This window comes from Doryrhamphus excisus, linkage group LG2, assembly GCF_037039965.1.
Source record: "Doryrhamphus excisus strain RoL-2023G ecotype Guam linkage group LG2, RoL_Dexc_Guam_v1.1, whole genome shotgun sequence".
In the NCBI taxonomy this organism is placed as follows: domain Eukaryota; kingdom Metazoa; phylum Chordata; class Actinopteri; order Syngnathiformes; family Syngnathidae; genus Doryrhamphus; species Doryrhamphus excisus.
Window position 1 is genome coordinate 4,268,194 of NC_136358.1, and position 15,326 is coordinate 4,283,519.

Genomic DNA, 15,326 nt, shown 5'->3' on the forward strand with positions numbered 1-15,326 from the left:
GATGCTCGACGGGGAGCTGCTTCCTTCCTCACCGGCAACAACCGTTGTCCGGGTAACAAAAGATGACTCAGGAACCAAACCTGGGTGCGTTTGGGGAGGGGGGGGGTGTTAGGGGTGAAAAGGCCTCCCTTTTTTTTTTAATTCAAATGAGTTGTTTTGCATCATTTGGAGACACCTGGATGCTAGGAAAACACATGGAAGGAGTTTAGGATAACACAAGCAAATGTTTCATGTCAGAGGATTTGTGGTCTTAATGTTAATGTTGGCTTGGATTGAAACCACTGTAGCACACATTCAACTTTAACCCCATCTGAAATATCTTGATTATACAAAATTTGACAAAAATCCTCATAATAACAATAATATACGTATTTCATATATTAATATTATATCTATTATTATTATCTACATAATTTTATTTACTTTTATTTGATCTAGGTAATGTATTGATATTGTAGATAATATTATTAATAGGAATGCTCCGATCAGGGTTTTATGCATAAGCTGATACCAATCATATGGGTAAACTGTACATTTTCTATTAATTTAACATAAGTGTTGGCCAGGACCACCATTAGACAATTCCTCGGTAGTTATTTTTAAAAAAGAATACAAATTTGGGTGGATACGTTTTTTGTTTGTCTTTATTTATGTAAAATATTTTTTTTACTATTTGGCACAGAGTTGAATTTAATTTTATGCATTTTTTTTGTAGTAACATGAATTCAATAATTTGTTTTTTGTTAAAAAAACGAATAAAATAATACAAATAAATGCATTTATTAAACACAAATCTGCTTTTAAAAAGAATAGAAATTTGGGTGGATCAATTTTTTGTTGTTTGTTTGTCTTTATTTATGTAAAATAATTTTTTTACTATTTGGCACAGAGTTGAATTTAATTTGGCGCATTTTTTTGTAGTAACATGAATTCAATAATTTGTTTTTAGTTCAAAACCGAATAAAATAATACAAATAAATGTATTTATTAAACAGAAATCTGATTTTAAAAAAGAATAAAAATTTGGGTGGATCAGTTTTTTGTTGTTTGTTTGTCTTTATTTATGTAAAATGTTTTTTTTACTATTTGGCACAGAGTTGAATTTAATTTTACGCATTTTTTGTAGTAACGTGAATGGAGGGGTAGGATTTAATAAGCTTTGCTTCTTCCTACTCCTTTTTTGACATGTGGAACTGTGAACTGATTATGTGATGCATTCAATTGTAATCTGATGCATGTTCAAATTAAATAAAACCATTACCATAAATATCGACTAATGATAGGCCGCATCCGTAATAGAATGAAGCCCCAAAATTCATTCCATAACATAGCAAGGAACGACTGTTGTTGATTTTGGTGCTGACAAAGTTTGCTAACAATGTTAACAGTGTTAGCATTAGCATTAGCACACAAGGATGTGCTGAACATGCAGCTCCCCAGCATGCTTGTCAGTGTTATGCAAAAAGATGTTGGCTTTTTTTTTTTTTCATTTTCACCTGGCGCCTTAGCGCCATCACTCCTGCGTCAGCATCATTCACCGCCCTCGGAATGCAAATGAATTCACGTGTGCTAATACGGGATTATCCCGGGAATGTGCGTGCGTGCGCGGGTCGGCTGCAATTCCTCCGGCGTTAAAAAAAAAAAAAAAACCCGCAACAACACAAAAACGAGCCCCACGCTGACTTATGAAAAAGAGCTGATACAGTACATATTGCCCCCCCGCCCCCCATGGGTGTCAACTTTTTATGCCTTTTTTCCTCTTTGAATACGACGTCGTAAAAACAACAGAGGGGGGAATAAAACCTACGTGGAGTGATGGGGGAGCACTGTAAACAATATATGCAGCTAAAGTCTGCACTACAACGTCCTGTTGTTGGGAAGACAAAAACCAGACATCCAATAGGAAAGCTCAGTTACAGTACATACCCTGGTGTTCCTGAATGCATCACACTCCAGATAAAGAAGTCACTGTCCATCCTGAAAAAAGACACAAAGATTTCTATTAGTTTATAGAGTTTTGTCATGAATTTTGTATAATAATAAATAACAATAATAAAGCTCTAAAGCAGGGGTCTCAAACTCAATTTACTTGGGGGCCACTGGAGCTAGGGTCTGGGTGAGACTGGGCCGCATCAGGTTTTCCAAAAACAAAAAAAAAACGCATTTATTAAAAACTAAAAAATTTAAAAAACTTCGCTTTGGTTCCAATTTTCATCTTACTTTTTATTTTTCTACACAAAATAAGATGAAAAATAAATAAACAAATCAAAAATAAAGAAAATCAATCAATCAGTCATAAATAAATAAATATAATAATAATAAAATGACAAATAATAAAAACTTAAGAAACCACATATAGTTGGTGGGTAGACAAATTATTTTTTTCAGATTAAAATGAACAAAGCATTATTAGAGCCCTGTAGGCATGACAAAACACGACTATTGTCACATTTATACTTTTTTTATTTACAACGTATTGCGCAACTGCAGGGTCTTGAGACACATGCTAACTCGCAAACTAGAGAGCTAGCGACCTAAACGGTAGCCTTCAAGTTATTTCCTTTAAAATTAAATAGCCAAAAACTTACCACTTCCACACGGATAGGGAGGATAACTATTAACAGTTATTTAACTTTTAACATGAACATTAATCAAACGTAATTATTTTTTTCTGGGTACATGATACCATACAGCATCCATATCAAACTTGCGCGGGCCTCAAACTAGTGTCCTGCGGGCCACAATTGGCCCGCGGGCCGCGTGTTTGAGACCCCTGCTCTAAAGGGGTTAAAGTCTCACACACTGACACATCCACTTTGCAAACAAGATTAAGTATAGAATAAAAGACAATTTCGAGAGCTCCACTCGCATGCTTTTAGTGTATTGTGCCGTAGTTCTTCACCTGAAGTGTGAATGGTGTGTGCTGTGTATTTAGTTTCTGCAGTGTAGCTCAAATTAGTCATTTCTGAAGCCTTTTTCCCTGCATCAAGGACAAAAGAGGTGCCAACACGAGCAGAAAGTCGACAGAATTTGCTCGGAAAAGTGAATTAACACGCCCTCTTTTCAAGCACAAAAACTTTAATCGTCATTCTGCCTCAAGGCAACACATTTTTGGGTCACGTCACAAATGGCCGCCCGTGACGGAAACAAAAGAACAAGTGAGAAAGCAGCATGTGTGATGTACTGTCTCTCTCTATTCCGTATATAAAAGCCTTGACTGAGCCGTCAGCACCCAAAAGCTCATCAAAGTGTGGCTTATTTTATCAACCCACTGAAAAATGTGCTGAGAGCAAAGTGGAAGCAGGAGGGAGGAAGTCAGCCAGTAACTAAGCCATTGTGACCTGCATACCGTCTCTCAACAAAGGCTGTAATGGTGACCCTGTTGTGGCTAAGCTATAACCGACAGCTAGCATGCTAGCAACCTGAGTAGACCTATTTTTCTTAACATGGGAAGGTTTCTCGCAAAACAATCGTGGTAGAATCTCATCACAAACACTAGCGCGCCCCCTGCGATACTAAACATGTTGAAACGGCAACCAGAAATTTTAAAACTCCTTTCTTACAGAGCGTGAATGGAAGCTAGCAGGGTTAGCAGAACAGGCTAGTTCATATATGTGTGTGTTGACACTGTGTCGTTTTACCGCTTTTTTTACTGAAATATGTGGAAAAAATTGGCCAGTATTCTTACCTCAATCATGTAAGGATTTTTGCATTTAAAGCAGGGGTCTCAAACTCAATTTACTTGGGGGCCACTGGAGCTCGGCTCTGGGTGAGACTGGGCCGCATCAGGTTTTCCAAAAAAAAAAAAAAAAACGCATTTATTAAAAACAAAAAAATTTAAAAAACTTCGCTTTGGTTCCAATTTTCTACAAGAAAAGCTCTGATAAAACATTCCACTGTTCTCAAATATCTTACTTTTTATTTTTCTACACAAAATAAAATGAAAAATAAAGAAACAAATCAAGAAATCAACATATTGCGTCTTCAGACACATGCTAACTCGCGAACTAGAGAGCTAGCGACCTAAACGGTAGCCTCCAAGTTATTTCCTTTAAACTTAAAAAGCCAAAAACTTACCACTTCCACACGGATAGGGAGGATAACTATTAACAGTTATTTAACCTTTAACATGAACATTAATCAAACGTAATAATTTTTTCTGGGTACATGATACCATACAGCATCCATATCAAACTTGCGCAGGCTGCACTAACTAGTGTCCTGCGGGCCACATTTGGCCCGCGGACCGCGTGTTTGAGACCCCTGATTTAAATGAATGACAATTTTAAAAGAACACAAGAAGAAGAACAAAGTTGCAGTGGTGAAAAACTGTTTATCATTAGTTTATACTTAGTATATTCCAAGTTGATACATAAAATAATATAAAACATTAAAAGAAATTAAATGTAAAATATGCATTAATGCGCTGGATATATGCAGTTTGTCACATTTCTCTTGGAGATTAGTAGTATTTACCATTAGTTGTAAATAGTCCATATGTTACCTCAGGATTACATGATGCTAACGCTAATACTTAAGATGTCAAAACACCAGTTTATCCATTGGGAGTCATTTGTCTTCGCATGTTAGCGTCAGAATATCGTTATAGAGCGTTTGCCCTCTGCACCGTGATGATCAACCTTGGAGTTGTTTATTTTAGCATGTTAGCATGTTAGCTTCAGGATATTGTTATGGCAGTCACAGTGTTTGTGCTCCACACCGCAATGATCAACCTTGTACGAGAACATAAAAGTCAATAGAGGGGAAAATTGTATGGGGGGACACTAGTGGGACTTGACACCCCTGGGGTCCTTGACGGCGAGGTGTGGGGGGTTGTACGTCGGGTACATGTACAATCAGCCGTTTAGCTTTTGGCTTTTGATGACGACTAACGCCGCCGCTGCAGGATGACTTTAGCATTCGCTCAGTGGAGGGTCAAGGCCGTGGAGACTGAAGGGGGGGGGGGGGGGGCGTACTCCAGATGAGTGCAGCGAGACATCACAGACGAGGATTAGCGTTGAGTCGCGTAAGTGCTCTCCACATGTGTAATTCCACATAAAAAATAAAATACACCACGGATTTAGAGCAAATACAGTCTGGAAATACACTTAAGACTAAGCCAGTAAAATGTCACAAGACAAAGACAGGAAGTAGTGGCGGTCTTATCACCTACAGTTTTGTCTAAAAATACCAAGGAACAACTCGATAAGAATTATGGGACTAAAGTGATAATATTAATATGATTATTAAGAAAAAAGGCACAATTTTCCAGGAAAAAGTTTTACAAGAATACATATAAATGTAAAAAGTCTAATTATTGCAACAATGACTCACAATTTTATGTAGCCAATCACAGGGCGCATATAGACAAACAACCTTTCACACTCACATTCATACCTATGGACAATTTGGAGTCGCCAATTAACCTAGCATGTTTTTGGAATGTGTGAGGAAAACCGGAGTACCCGGAGAAAACCCACGTATGCACGGGGAGAACATGCAAACTCCACACAGAGATGGAAGAGGATGGAATTGAACCCTGGTCTCCTAGCTGCGAGGCCTGCGCGCTAACCACATGTCCGCCGTGCCGAGTTGAATTATTATGATTTGATATTATATGGTGCCTGAGATTTATACAGAGGTCATAAACCTTAAGGAGGAAAATTGAGTACTGCACAAGAATACAAAGGCACTAAGGGATGATCTCAAGGTACTAAAAGACAATAATGCTGCCTTGTGCGCAGCTCTAAAGGAGAGAAAAAAAATCTTATGGAGGAAAATAAAGCACTATGCAATGACACTAAGGTACTACAGGATGATATCAAGGTCCTATTGGATGATAATGCTGCTTTGCGGGCCACTCCGGAGGAACGGAAAAATGGATAAGAATGCACGAATTAACGATGCGTGGCTCCAAATTCCACCCATGACAAATGCCAGGGCAACAAAATTCCGACAATCTAAAGAGGTGAATGTAAATATCGATACCATCGATACCTGTATCCCACAAGTACATCCCACTACAACAAAGAAAAGAGAGGATACAACCCACAAACAAAGAACGATGCAGAACTGGTCAATAACTTCATTAAACAAGTCATGCTACATTTCGTACAACATTATCAATATGAATCATCTTTGACCAAGATCATAAACTCATGTTTCAGTTTGTAGCTGCATTTTAAGTATCAATATAATAATAATAATTAATAATAACAAAAATCACTGAGACAGACTCCAAACAGTCTCATACAACTCAATGGGTTACAAACCCAATTCAAAACTACATTGCCAATTGAACGAATATTAAAAAACTAAGAAAAAAACACCATAAAATAAAACAAAACTAGCAAACAAAACGTTGTCTTAACTCAATGTCTTTTAGTGACATGTTCGGCTGTAATACAAACTTCTATAATAGTACCGTTTGAAAAATACGGTTATTGAATGGATCACACTGACCATTTTTGTAGCTCTGCAAAATTAGCAGTTATCTTGATATGCTTTTGAATGGCACCATTCGCAAAGCTGCACAATTTTGTTTAAAAACAAAAGTTTGACTCACCGCTGAGCGGATATTATTATACTAACACAAGCAGCGGTTTCAATCACTGCAGCGCGTGCAAGCGCTTTGGGGCACGCCATCCACGGTGATGAGCAGCAGCTGCAGCAAGGGGAGGAATGACACGATGACCCGGGCGCGCCAAGGTGGCAACTGAAAGTGTGCCGCTGTGTTACATATTATTCAATACACATGCTTACCGAACCATGACACTTGTGTTGAACGGTTTGAAACAGATATTGTTGCACCCTTACGATTGTTGTGAAACGAAGCAAAAGTAGAATTAAATAAGACCTGTTTCTTCCTATATTAATAAAATCATGGTCGGTTGTAGTGTAATGTCATGTGATGTAAATGTGCGTTGAAACATTTATATTTGCAGTTTATCAATTAGGACCTAGTAAAAAGCTATAGTCATGACTCCCGGCCCCAAAAAAATGGCCCTCACATAGCCACCATCTACTTCCTAAGAGTGTTCCTAAGATATCTTGGTTGTCTCCACACTAGCCTGAATGGACGCATTGTGTGACTGGGCAGTCCACTCTGGTCCAACCACACACACCTGTCAACACATGTCCTTGACGCCTTGGGTGCTGAGACCCCCCAAGATCGAACCCCCCCACCACCCCTTACAGGCTTCTTGAACACACACACACATACGCACACATAGGCACTTTCTTAAAAGCTATCCAATATATTTAAATAAACATGCCGGTTTGCTGACGCACATGAAGATATACACAATTTTTTATGTATACACACACACACACACACACACACACAACTCGTCAAGGGTCAGGTTTCATATTTGCCAGGGTGGGCCAGTCCACGATTGAGAAATAAACTACCTGGAACTTGATACACACTTTCAATTACTTGCAGACCGCTTGACTTTTTCATTGCTATTTTTTTTACTAAATGTACAACAGTTTACTTATAATATTACAACATTTGTCTAAAAAATATAATTATTCATTCATTAATTTTCTACCGCTTTTTCCTCACGAGGGTCGCTGGGGATGCTGGAGCCTATCCCAGCTGTCTATGGGCGAGAGGCGGGGTACACCCTGGACTGAATGAAAGGAAAGGTATACAAAACTGTGGTGAAAAGCAGAACTGGAGGTAGCAGAGATAAGGATGCTGAGGTTCTCACTGGGAGTGACCAGGATGGATAGGATCAGGAATGAGTAGACGTCCTGCACCTTCTCAGGATTTTTTTTTTTGGGGGGGGGGGCATAAGTGCAACAGAAAGGATGTCTTTGGGCGAGAGGCGGGGTACACCCTGGACTGGTCGCCAGCCAATCACAGGGCACATATAGACAAACAACCATTCACACTCACATTCATACCTATGGACAATTTGGAGTTTGCCAATTAACCTAGCATGTTTTTGGAATATGGGAGGAAAACGGAGAAAACCCACGCATGCACGGGGAGAACATGCAAACTCCACACAGAGATGGCAGAGGGTGGAATTGAACCCTGGTCTCCTAGCTATGAGGTCTGCGCGCTAACCACTAGATCGCCGTACCGCCCAACTATCATTATATTCTTGTAATTTGAAACACTAAATAAAAAAATATTAGTTAATATGTAAATTAATTAAAACATTTTCCTTGTATTTGATGGTATTTGTACAGTTAAATTCATACACAAATGCAGCATAATTATTGGAATTATTTTTTTCTCATCATTTAACTCTTGTAATGTTACTTTTTTTTCCATCAGAATTTATTTACAAAATTTGTATGGGAATTTATGCCATCACTCCCCTGGCTGGGTTTGATTCCGGCTTTCCAGCATGCTTTGCAGTACATGTTATTTAAAAAGTTTCTAAAATGTTTATAGCGTAGTTGTAGCATAGTTTATTATTACCCAGTTGTTATTTTTGTATGATTGTAGTAAGTATTCTATTGAACGGCTTGTGTTTGCCTAGGAAGTACTCTGCACTTAATTAATCGTTGATGTCAAGTAGGGGGCCACAAAATAAGGTCCTGTGGTCGGCAAATGGCCGCTGTGCCGCATGTTTGACATCACTGGTTTAAAGCTTTTGTTTTACATTTTCTGGTTGAAATTACAACAGGTCATACTTTCACCTACTTTACTGGTTAAAATGACAACATTAGTCTATAATATTTAATACTAAGTCTTTTAGCTTGCAACATACAATATTTATTGTTTTTTTTCAGCAATATATGACCGCAAAATATTCGTGTTTTAAAACATTCAGCAATATTTAATTGACATAACACACGCATTCATGTGGAATTAAAGCAGATAACCGCATCTACGTATATCCAGATGTACAGCATCAGCGCTAACCTTCACCTACATACGCCGTCTGCTCCATACGATGCTTCCGAGCGCAGTGCAGATAAAACCTCTAAGCCCAAGGCTATCTGTCCACTAAATCACGTTTGTAGACTCCTATTAAACACAACCCCGAGGACGACGAGAAGTCAAAGCCGAGCAGCAAAGGAATGATAGAATTACCACAGCTGAGAGAGTCTGTGTTGTATTGTATGCCACGCTGTGATGACAGCATCAGATTTTTTTTTTTTTTTCGGAATAAAACAGGACACAGCTCCAGTTTGTCCAGACCATCATAATGCAGAAGACAGTAGGTGGTTTTATAAAACATGAAGACATAGCAGTCACAGTACTGAAGGCTAACTTAGTAGGGCCAGCCCAGAACTTACAGTCATTTTCTATTTTATTTTATTTTTACCGGAAGCGGTCCACACAGTTGACATTTTTGCAACTAATTAATAACTAATTATTCCCACCAAACGAATGCTCACAATTGAATGATGAAAGAAGAATAAAGCTCTACACCAGGGGTCTCAAACACGCGGCCCGCGGGCCAAATGTGGCCCGCAGGACACTAGTTTGAGGCCCCCGCCTTGATATGAAAGTTTAATGTTTGATATGGATGCTGTATGGTATCATGTAAACAGAAAAAATTATTACGTTTGATTAATGTTCATGTTAAAGGTTAAATAACTGTTAATAGTTATCCTCCCTATCCGTGTGGAAGTGGTAAGTTTTTGCCTATTTAAGTTTAAAGGAAATAACTTGAAGGCTACCGTTTAGGTCACTAGCTCTCTAGTTTGCGAGTTAGCATGTGTCTCAAGACCCTGCAGTTGCGCAATATGTTGTAAATAAAAAGAGTATAAATGTGACTATAGTCGTGTTTTGTCATGTCTACAGGGCTCTAATAATGCTTTGTTAAAGGTTAAATAACTGTTAATAGTTATCCTCCCTATCTGTGTGGAAGTGGTAAGTTCCTGGGACAATAATGTAATTACGGGGCGTCATATTTTGCACAACGTTAAAAGTCTTAGTCTGGCAAGGAGACAGATGGCCGAATGGAGTTTCTTATGCGTGACCAATTTGGTGCATCTGCTGCATGGAGTGGTGGCTCACGGTCAGTGGGGAAGTTCTCAAGGCAAACAGGAGGAAGTGGCATCAACATATGTCATTAATCAACACACCAAAGCAATTTTGTGTTCTTGTCATTTTTGCATGAATACCATTACTTTTGGAGACAAGTGGAAGTCGTAATATTTAAGATTTGGCAGTCGGGACACTGCTAATTCATGGATTTTTTTTATGAAACAACGTGGGAAAGCCCACGTATTTGTGCTTGTTCTATCCAAAAATAGGTCAGGCTTTTTGCAGAAAAAACATCTCATTCATCCTAAATCGGTAATAATATGTGATAATAAAGCATAAATTGTCAGCATAATACATAACTGCATATAATATTACAGCATACAGTACATGTTAGTGGAAAAAGTGTGAAAAGGAGGTGAAGAAGCATGTGCAGTCAGGATGGAGAAAAGTAGAGAAAAGTGTCAGGTGTGATGTGCGATAGAAGATATTCAGCTAAAATGAAAGGAAAAGTATACAAAACAGTAGAGATAAGGATGCTGAGGTTCTCACTGGGAGTGACCAGGATGGATAGGATCAGGAATGAGTAGACGTCCTGCACCTTCTCATGATTTTTTTTTTTTTTTTTTGGGACATAAGTGCAACAGAAAGGATGTCTTCAGGTGAGAGGCGGGGTACACCCTGGACTGGTCGCTAGCCAATCACAGGGCACATATAGACAAACAACCATTCACACTCACATTCATACCTATGGACAATTTGGAGTCGCCAATTAACTTAGCATGTTTTTTGGAATGTGGGAGGAAACCGGAGTACGCGGAAATGTTGGAAATGTTGATCCCAAATCAGAGAAGTGAACGTCAAGCTAGCAGGTTTATTAGCGTTTACGAGCATTTATTTGCATTTCACGGGTGCTCTGGGATTGAGACCCCCATGAATAGTGGGGATACAAAATTTGAACAGAATAAATTTGTAATCGTCCAATATCGTAAATCGTCATAAATTGATGAGAAAAAAGTTGCAATTTATGTTGTTTCACCACTTGTAATATTACAAAAGCCCTCATTGTCACAAAATAAAGTTGTAATCTTGTAGGATTGCATGTCAAAATAAATAAATATAAATAAATATAAATAAATATAAATAAATATAAATAAATATAAATAAATATAAATAAATATATAATATAAATAATACATAAAATTAATAAAAAATTAAAATAAATTGATAAGACAAAAGTAGTCACAAGTGGGGAAAAGCTTTACGACAATGTTGCAATTTTACGACAAGCAAAAAAAGATTAGTCGTAGGAAACCATGTCAAGGTAAAGATCTGCCTGGGCTCCTTTTTATTTCTACAGCATTTCCTAATTGGATACCAGGGATGGTAGTCTAGGCTGTCATCTGCGAGTGGGGGGGGGGGGGGGCGCGAAACCCCCACACAACAGAAGAGTTTCCAATAATAGTCTCTGTCTGCAGTCTGTCCATTTCATTCCTCCTCAATTTCATCCTCACCGCTGTAATTAAAAGTGCCTTCTTACAAACTTCACAACTAAATCTGCAAGAGGCAGCCAAGGTCTCCCCGGGGAGTGTTCAATAAAGACGCAATTAAAGAACAAAGAATAATACTTTTACCAGAAAAGTTGTCATTTCACAGGTCGGAAGGTTACATAAGTCTTCATTTTAGTAGAATAAAGTGGTGGTTTGGCTAGAATAACAACATAAAAAGTGGAAATTTTGCAATTTTGTGAGAAAATTGGATGAACATGGAATATAATTATTCAATGTTTTTCAACACAGGGCCAAGTAGGTTTGGATTTTCTCCCTTAGTGATGATTCATTTAAAAACTGCATTTTGTGTGCAGTTGTGTTGTCATTGACTAATATTTACATTTGTTTGATGATCTATAACATTTAGGACCTCAAACAATGCACAAGAAACAATACAAGCAGTTGATGTTTGCTAAATACAAGGATGAAGAGTCTTGAACCAGTCATGATGTGCTATATATATCACTATATTGACACTTACTATGGTACCCATTATGGCATTGGATGCTCATATCACCTTGTACTTCGGTATGGGACAAAAAATTACAAAATTTGAAAAGTAAAAAACAAAAAAAACCTTAAACTGTATTATGGAAAGCAGGAAGTGAACAAATGTAACAGTTACTGATTGTAAAAGTACCAGATGGAGGGGTAGGATTTAATAAGCTTTGCTTTTTCCTACTCCTTTTGGACATGTGGAACTGTGAACTGATTATGGGATGCATTCAATTGTAATCTGATGCATGTTCAAATAAAATAAAACCATTACCAAAAAGTTGTACTAAATTAAATACATTATTTTGCTTAATTAAAGTTGTACTGTTATGAAAATTATGTTAGAATTTGAAAAACAAGTTGGATGCAACAAAGTCGCAATTTGAAAAAAAATAGTCTTTATATATATATATTATTATTATTATATATAATAAAACTATTACCATTACCATAAAGTTGTACTAAATTAAATACATTATTTTGCTTGATTAAAGTTGTACTGTTATAAAAATTATGTTAGAATTTGAACAACAAGTTGGATGCAACAAAGTCGCAATTTGAAAAAAAATAGTCTTTATATATATATTATTATTATATATAATAAAACCATTACCATTACCATAAAGTTGTACTAAATTAAATACATTATTTTGCTTAATTAAAGTTGTACTGTTGTGAAAATTATGTTAAAATTTGAAAACAGGTTGGATGCAACAAAGTCGCAATTTGAAAAAAAATAAAGTCTTTATATAATTATCATTATATATAATAAAACCATTACCATTACCATAAAGTTGTACTAAATTAAATACATTATTTTGCTTAATTAAAGTTGTTATGTTAGAATTTGAAAACAGGTTGGTTGCAACAAAGTCACAATTTGAAAAAAATAGTCTTTATATGTTTATTATTATATATAATAAAACCATTACCATTCAATTGTGACAAAAAAAATAACCACTATGTAAAATATTGTTTACACTACATTTGAACTCTTTATGGAATTTCTGTCCACAATGATGAATCTCTCTAAGCAACCTTTCTCTTTCCTCGATCCATTCATCCCTTTTCTTCATTCCCATTCCCTACTAATGAACAGTCCTGCCATCGATCGCTAAAGACAACAACGTCTTTGTCCAGGTCCGTTCCTAAACTGTCTCCTGGCTAACTCCGCACCAGCGCTCCATTTAGCCGAGGCGTCGCTTCCGAGTGCCCGGGCTTCCTTTCTTGTAATCTTGTTTATGTTTTGGGCTTCAGCGAGCGAGCTTTGTGTCTGCTACAGCTGGAGAGACCTCGTTACAATCGCAGCAGAAATAATTGGCAACACAAAAGGTGATTGGCTAATTTATGTTCCAGAAGCAGGAGGGAAGATGACTCATTTTCACCATCAGAGATCTTCCCCATAAGGATGACTTTCATGAAAATGACCACTTTCACACAATACTTCATTTCACTAAAACGGTCTTATTTCTTGTCGTTTAAGACTTTTATTCCTGTCAAAGTAGCCCACTTTTGTCATTAAATGAACATTTTTTTAATCATTTATGACTTTTTTCTCCATCAGATGATGAAATTATTCTCATAACATTAAATCTTTATTCCCTTGATAATCACCGTATTGATTCAAATATAATTCAACCTCTCTTATTCAGGGAAGAAGAAAATTGCCACATTGACTCTAAAATTTAAGAAACCTTGTTTGAGGAAAAGTAATTTTAAGACAAGAAAACAATACTACCATGCTAAAAATATAAGACGACCCTGAATATAAGACGCCATCCAAAATTTGGCTTTGATTTTGTCTAAAATAAGGTCTTATATTCATGGCTGTTTTCATTGGGAGTGACCAGGATGGATAGGATCAGGAAGGAGTACATCAGAGGGACATCACATGTTTAGAGGCCTTGGAGATAAAGTCAAAGAGGAGAGATAGTGAAAATATTGGTAGAAGGATGCTGCGTTTAGAGCTGCCAGGTAGGAGGCGTAGAGGAAGACCAAAGAGGAGGTTTAAGGATGTAGTGAAGGAGGACATGAGGGTAGTTGATGTGACAGAGACAGATGCAGAAGACAGGGTTGGATGGAGGAGATTGATTTGAAGAAGAACACACAAGAGTTTAGGCAGTTTAGGTTCTCATTGGGAGTGACCAGGATGGATAGGATCAGGAACATGTTTAGAGGCCTTGGAGATAAAGTCAAAGAGGCCAGACTGAGACAGGAAGCAAAACTGGAGGTAGCAGAGACGAGGATGCTAAGGTTTTCATTGGGAGTGACCAGGATGGATAGGATCAGGAATGAGTACATCAGAGGGACATTACATATTACAGACCTTGGAGATTGTTGGGACATGTCCAGAGGAGAGATAGGGAATATATTGGTAGAAGGATGCTGCGTTTAGAGCTGCCAGGTAGGAGGCGTAGAGGACGACCAAAGAGGAGGTTCATGGATGTAGTGAAGGAGGACATGAGGGTAGTTGGTGTGACAGAGACAGATGCAGAAGATGGAGGAGATTGATTTGCTGTGGCGACCCCTGAAGGGAAAAGCCCAAAGAGAAAGAAGAAGAACACACAAGAGTTTAGGCAGTTTAGGTTCTCATTGGGAGTGACCAGGATGGATAGGATCAGGAACATGTTTAGAGGCCTTGGAGATAAAGTCAAAGAGGCCAGACTGAGACAGGAAGCAAAACTGGAGGTAGCAGAGACGAGGATGCTAAGGTTTTCATTGGGAGTGACCAGGATGGATAGGATCAGGAATGAGTACATCAGAGGGACATTACATGTTAGAGACCTTGGAGATTGTTGGGACATGTCCAGAGGAGAGATAGGGAATATATTGGTAGAAGGATGCTGCGTTTAGAGCTGCCAGGTAGGAGGCGTAGAGGAAGACCAAAGAGGTTCATGGATGTAGTGAAGGAGGACATGAGGGTAGCTGGTGTGACAGAGACAGATGCAGAAGATGGAGGAGATTGATTTGCTGTGGCGACCCCTGAAGGGAAAAGCCCAAAGAGAAAGAAGAAGAACACACAAGAGTTTAGGCAGTTTAGGTTCTCATTGGGAGTGACCAGGATGGATAGGATCAGGAAGGAGTACATCAGAGGGACATTACATGTTAGAGACCTTTGTGAGAGGCCAGACTGAGATGGTTGGGACATGTCCAGAGGAGAGATAGTGAATATATTGGTAGAAGGATGCTGCGTTTAGCGCTGCCAGGTAGGAAGCGTAGAGGAAGACCAAAGGAGGTCTAGTTGGCGTGAAAGAAACAGATGCAGAAGACAAGGTTGGATGGAGGAGATTGATTTGCTATGGCAACCACTGAAGGGAAAAGCCCAA

The 15,326-nt window shown here is 38.1% G+C and overlaps 1 protein-coding gene across 19 annotated transcripts in view; it reads right to left on the minus strand.

The window, feature by feature from the left end:
- Positions 1-15,326, minus strand: part of LOC131124906 (adhesion G protein-coupled receptor L3-like) — a 170,391-nt gene that overhangs the window by 148,221 nt on the left and 6,844 nt on the right. For all 19 annotated transcript variants that reach the window (XM_058065882.2, XM_058065876.2, XM_058065893.2 and 16 more), the window contains exon 2: positions 1,927-1,977. The gene's annotated coding sequence lies outside the window, so the exon portion shown is untranslated. The remainder of the gene's footprint in view (positions 1-1,926; positions 1,978-15,326) is intronic.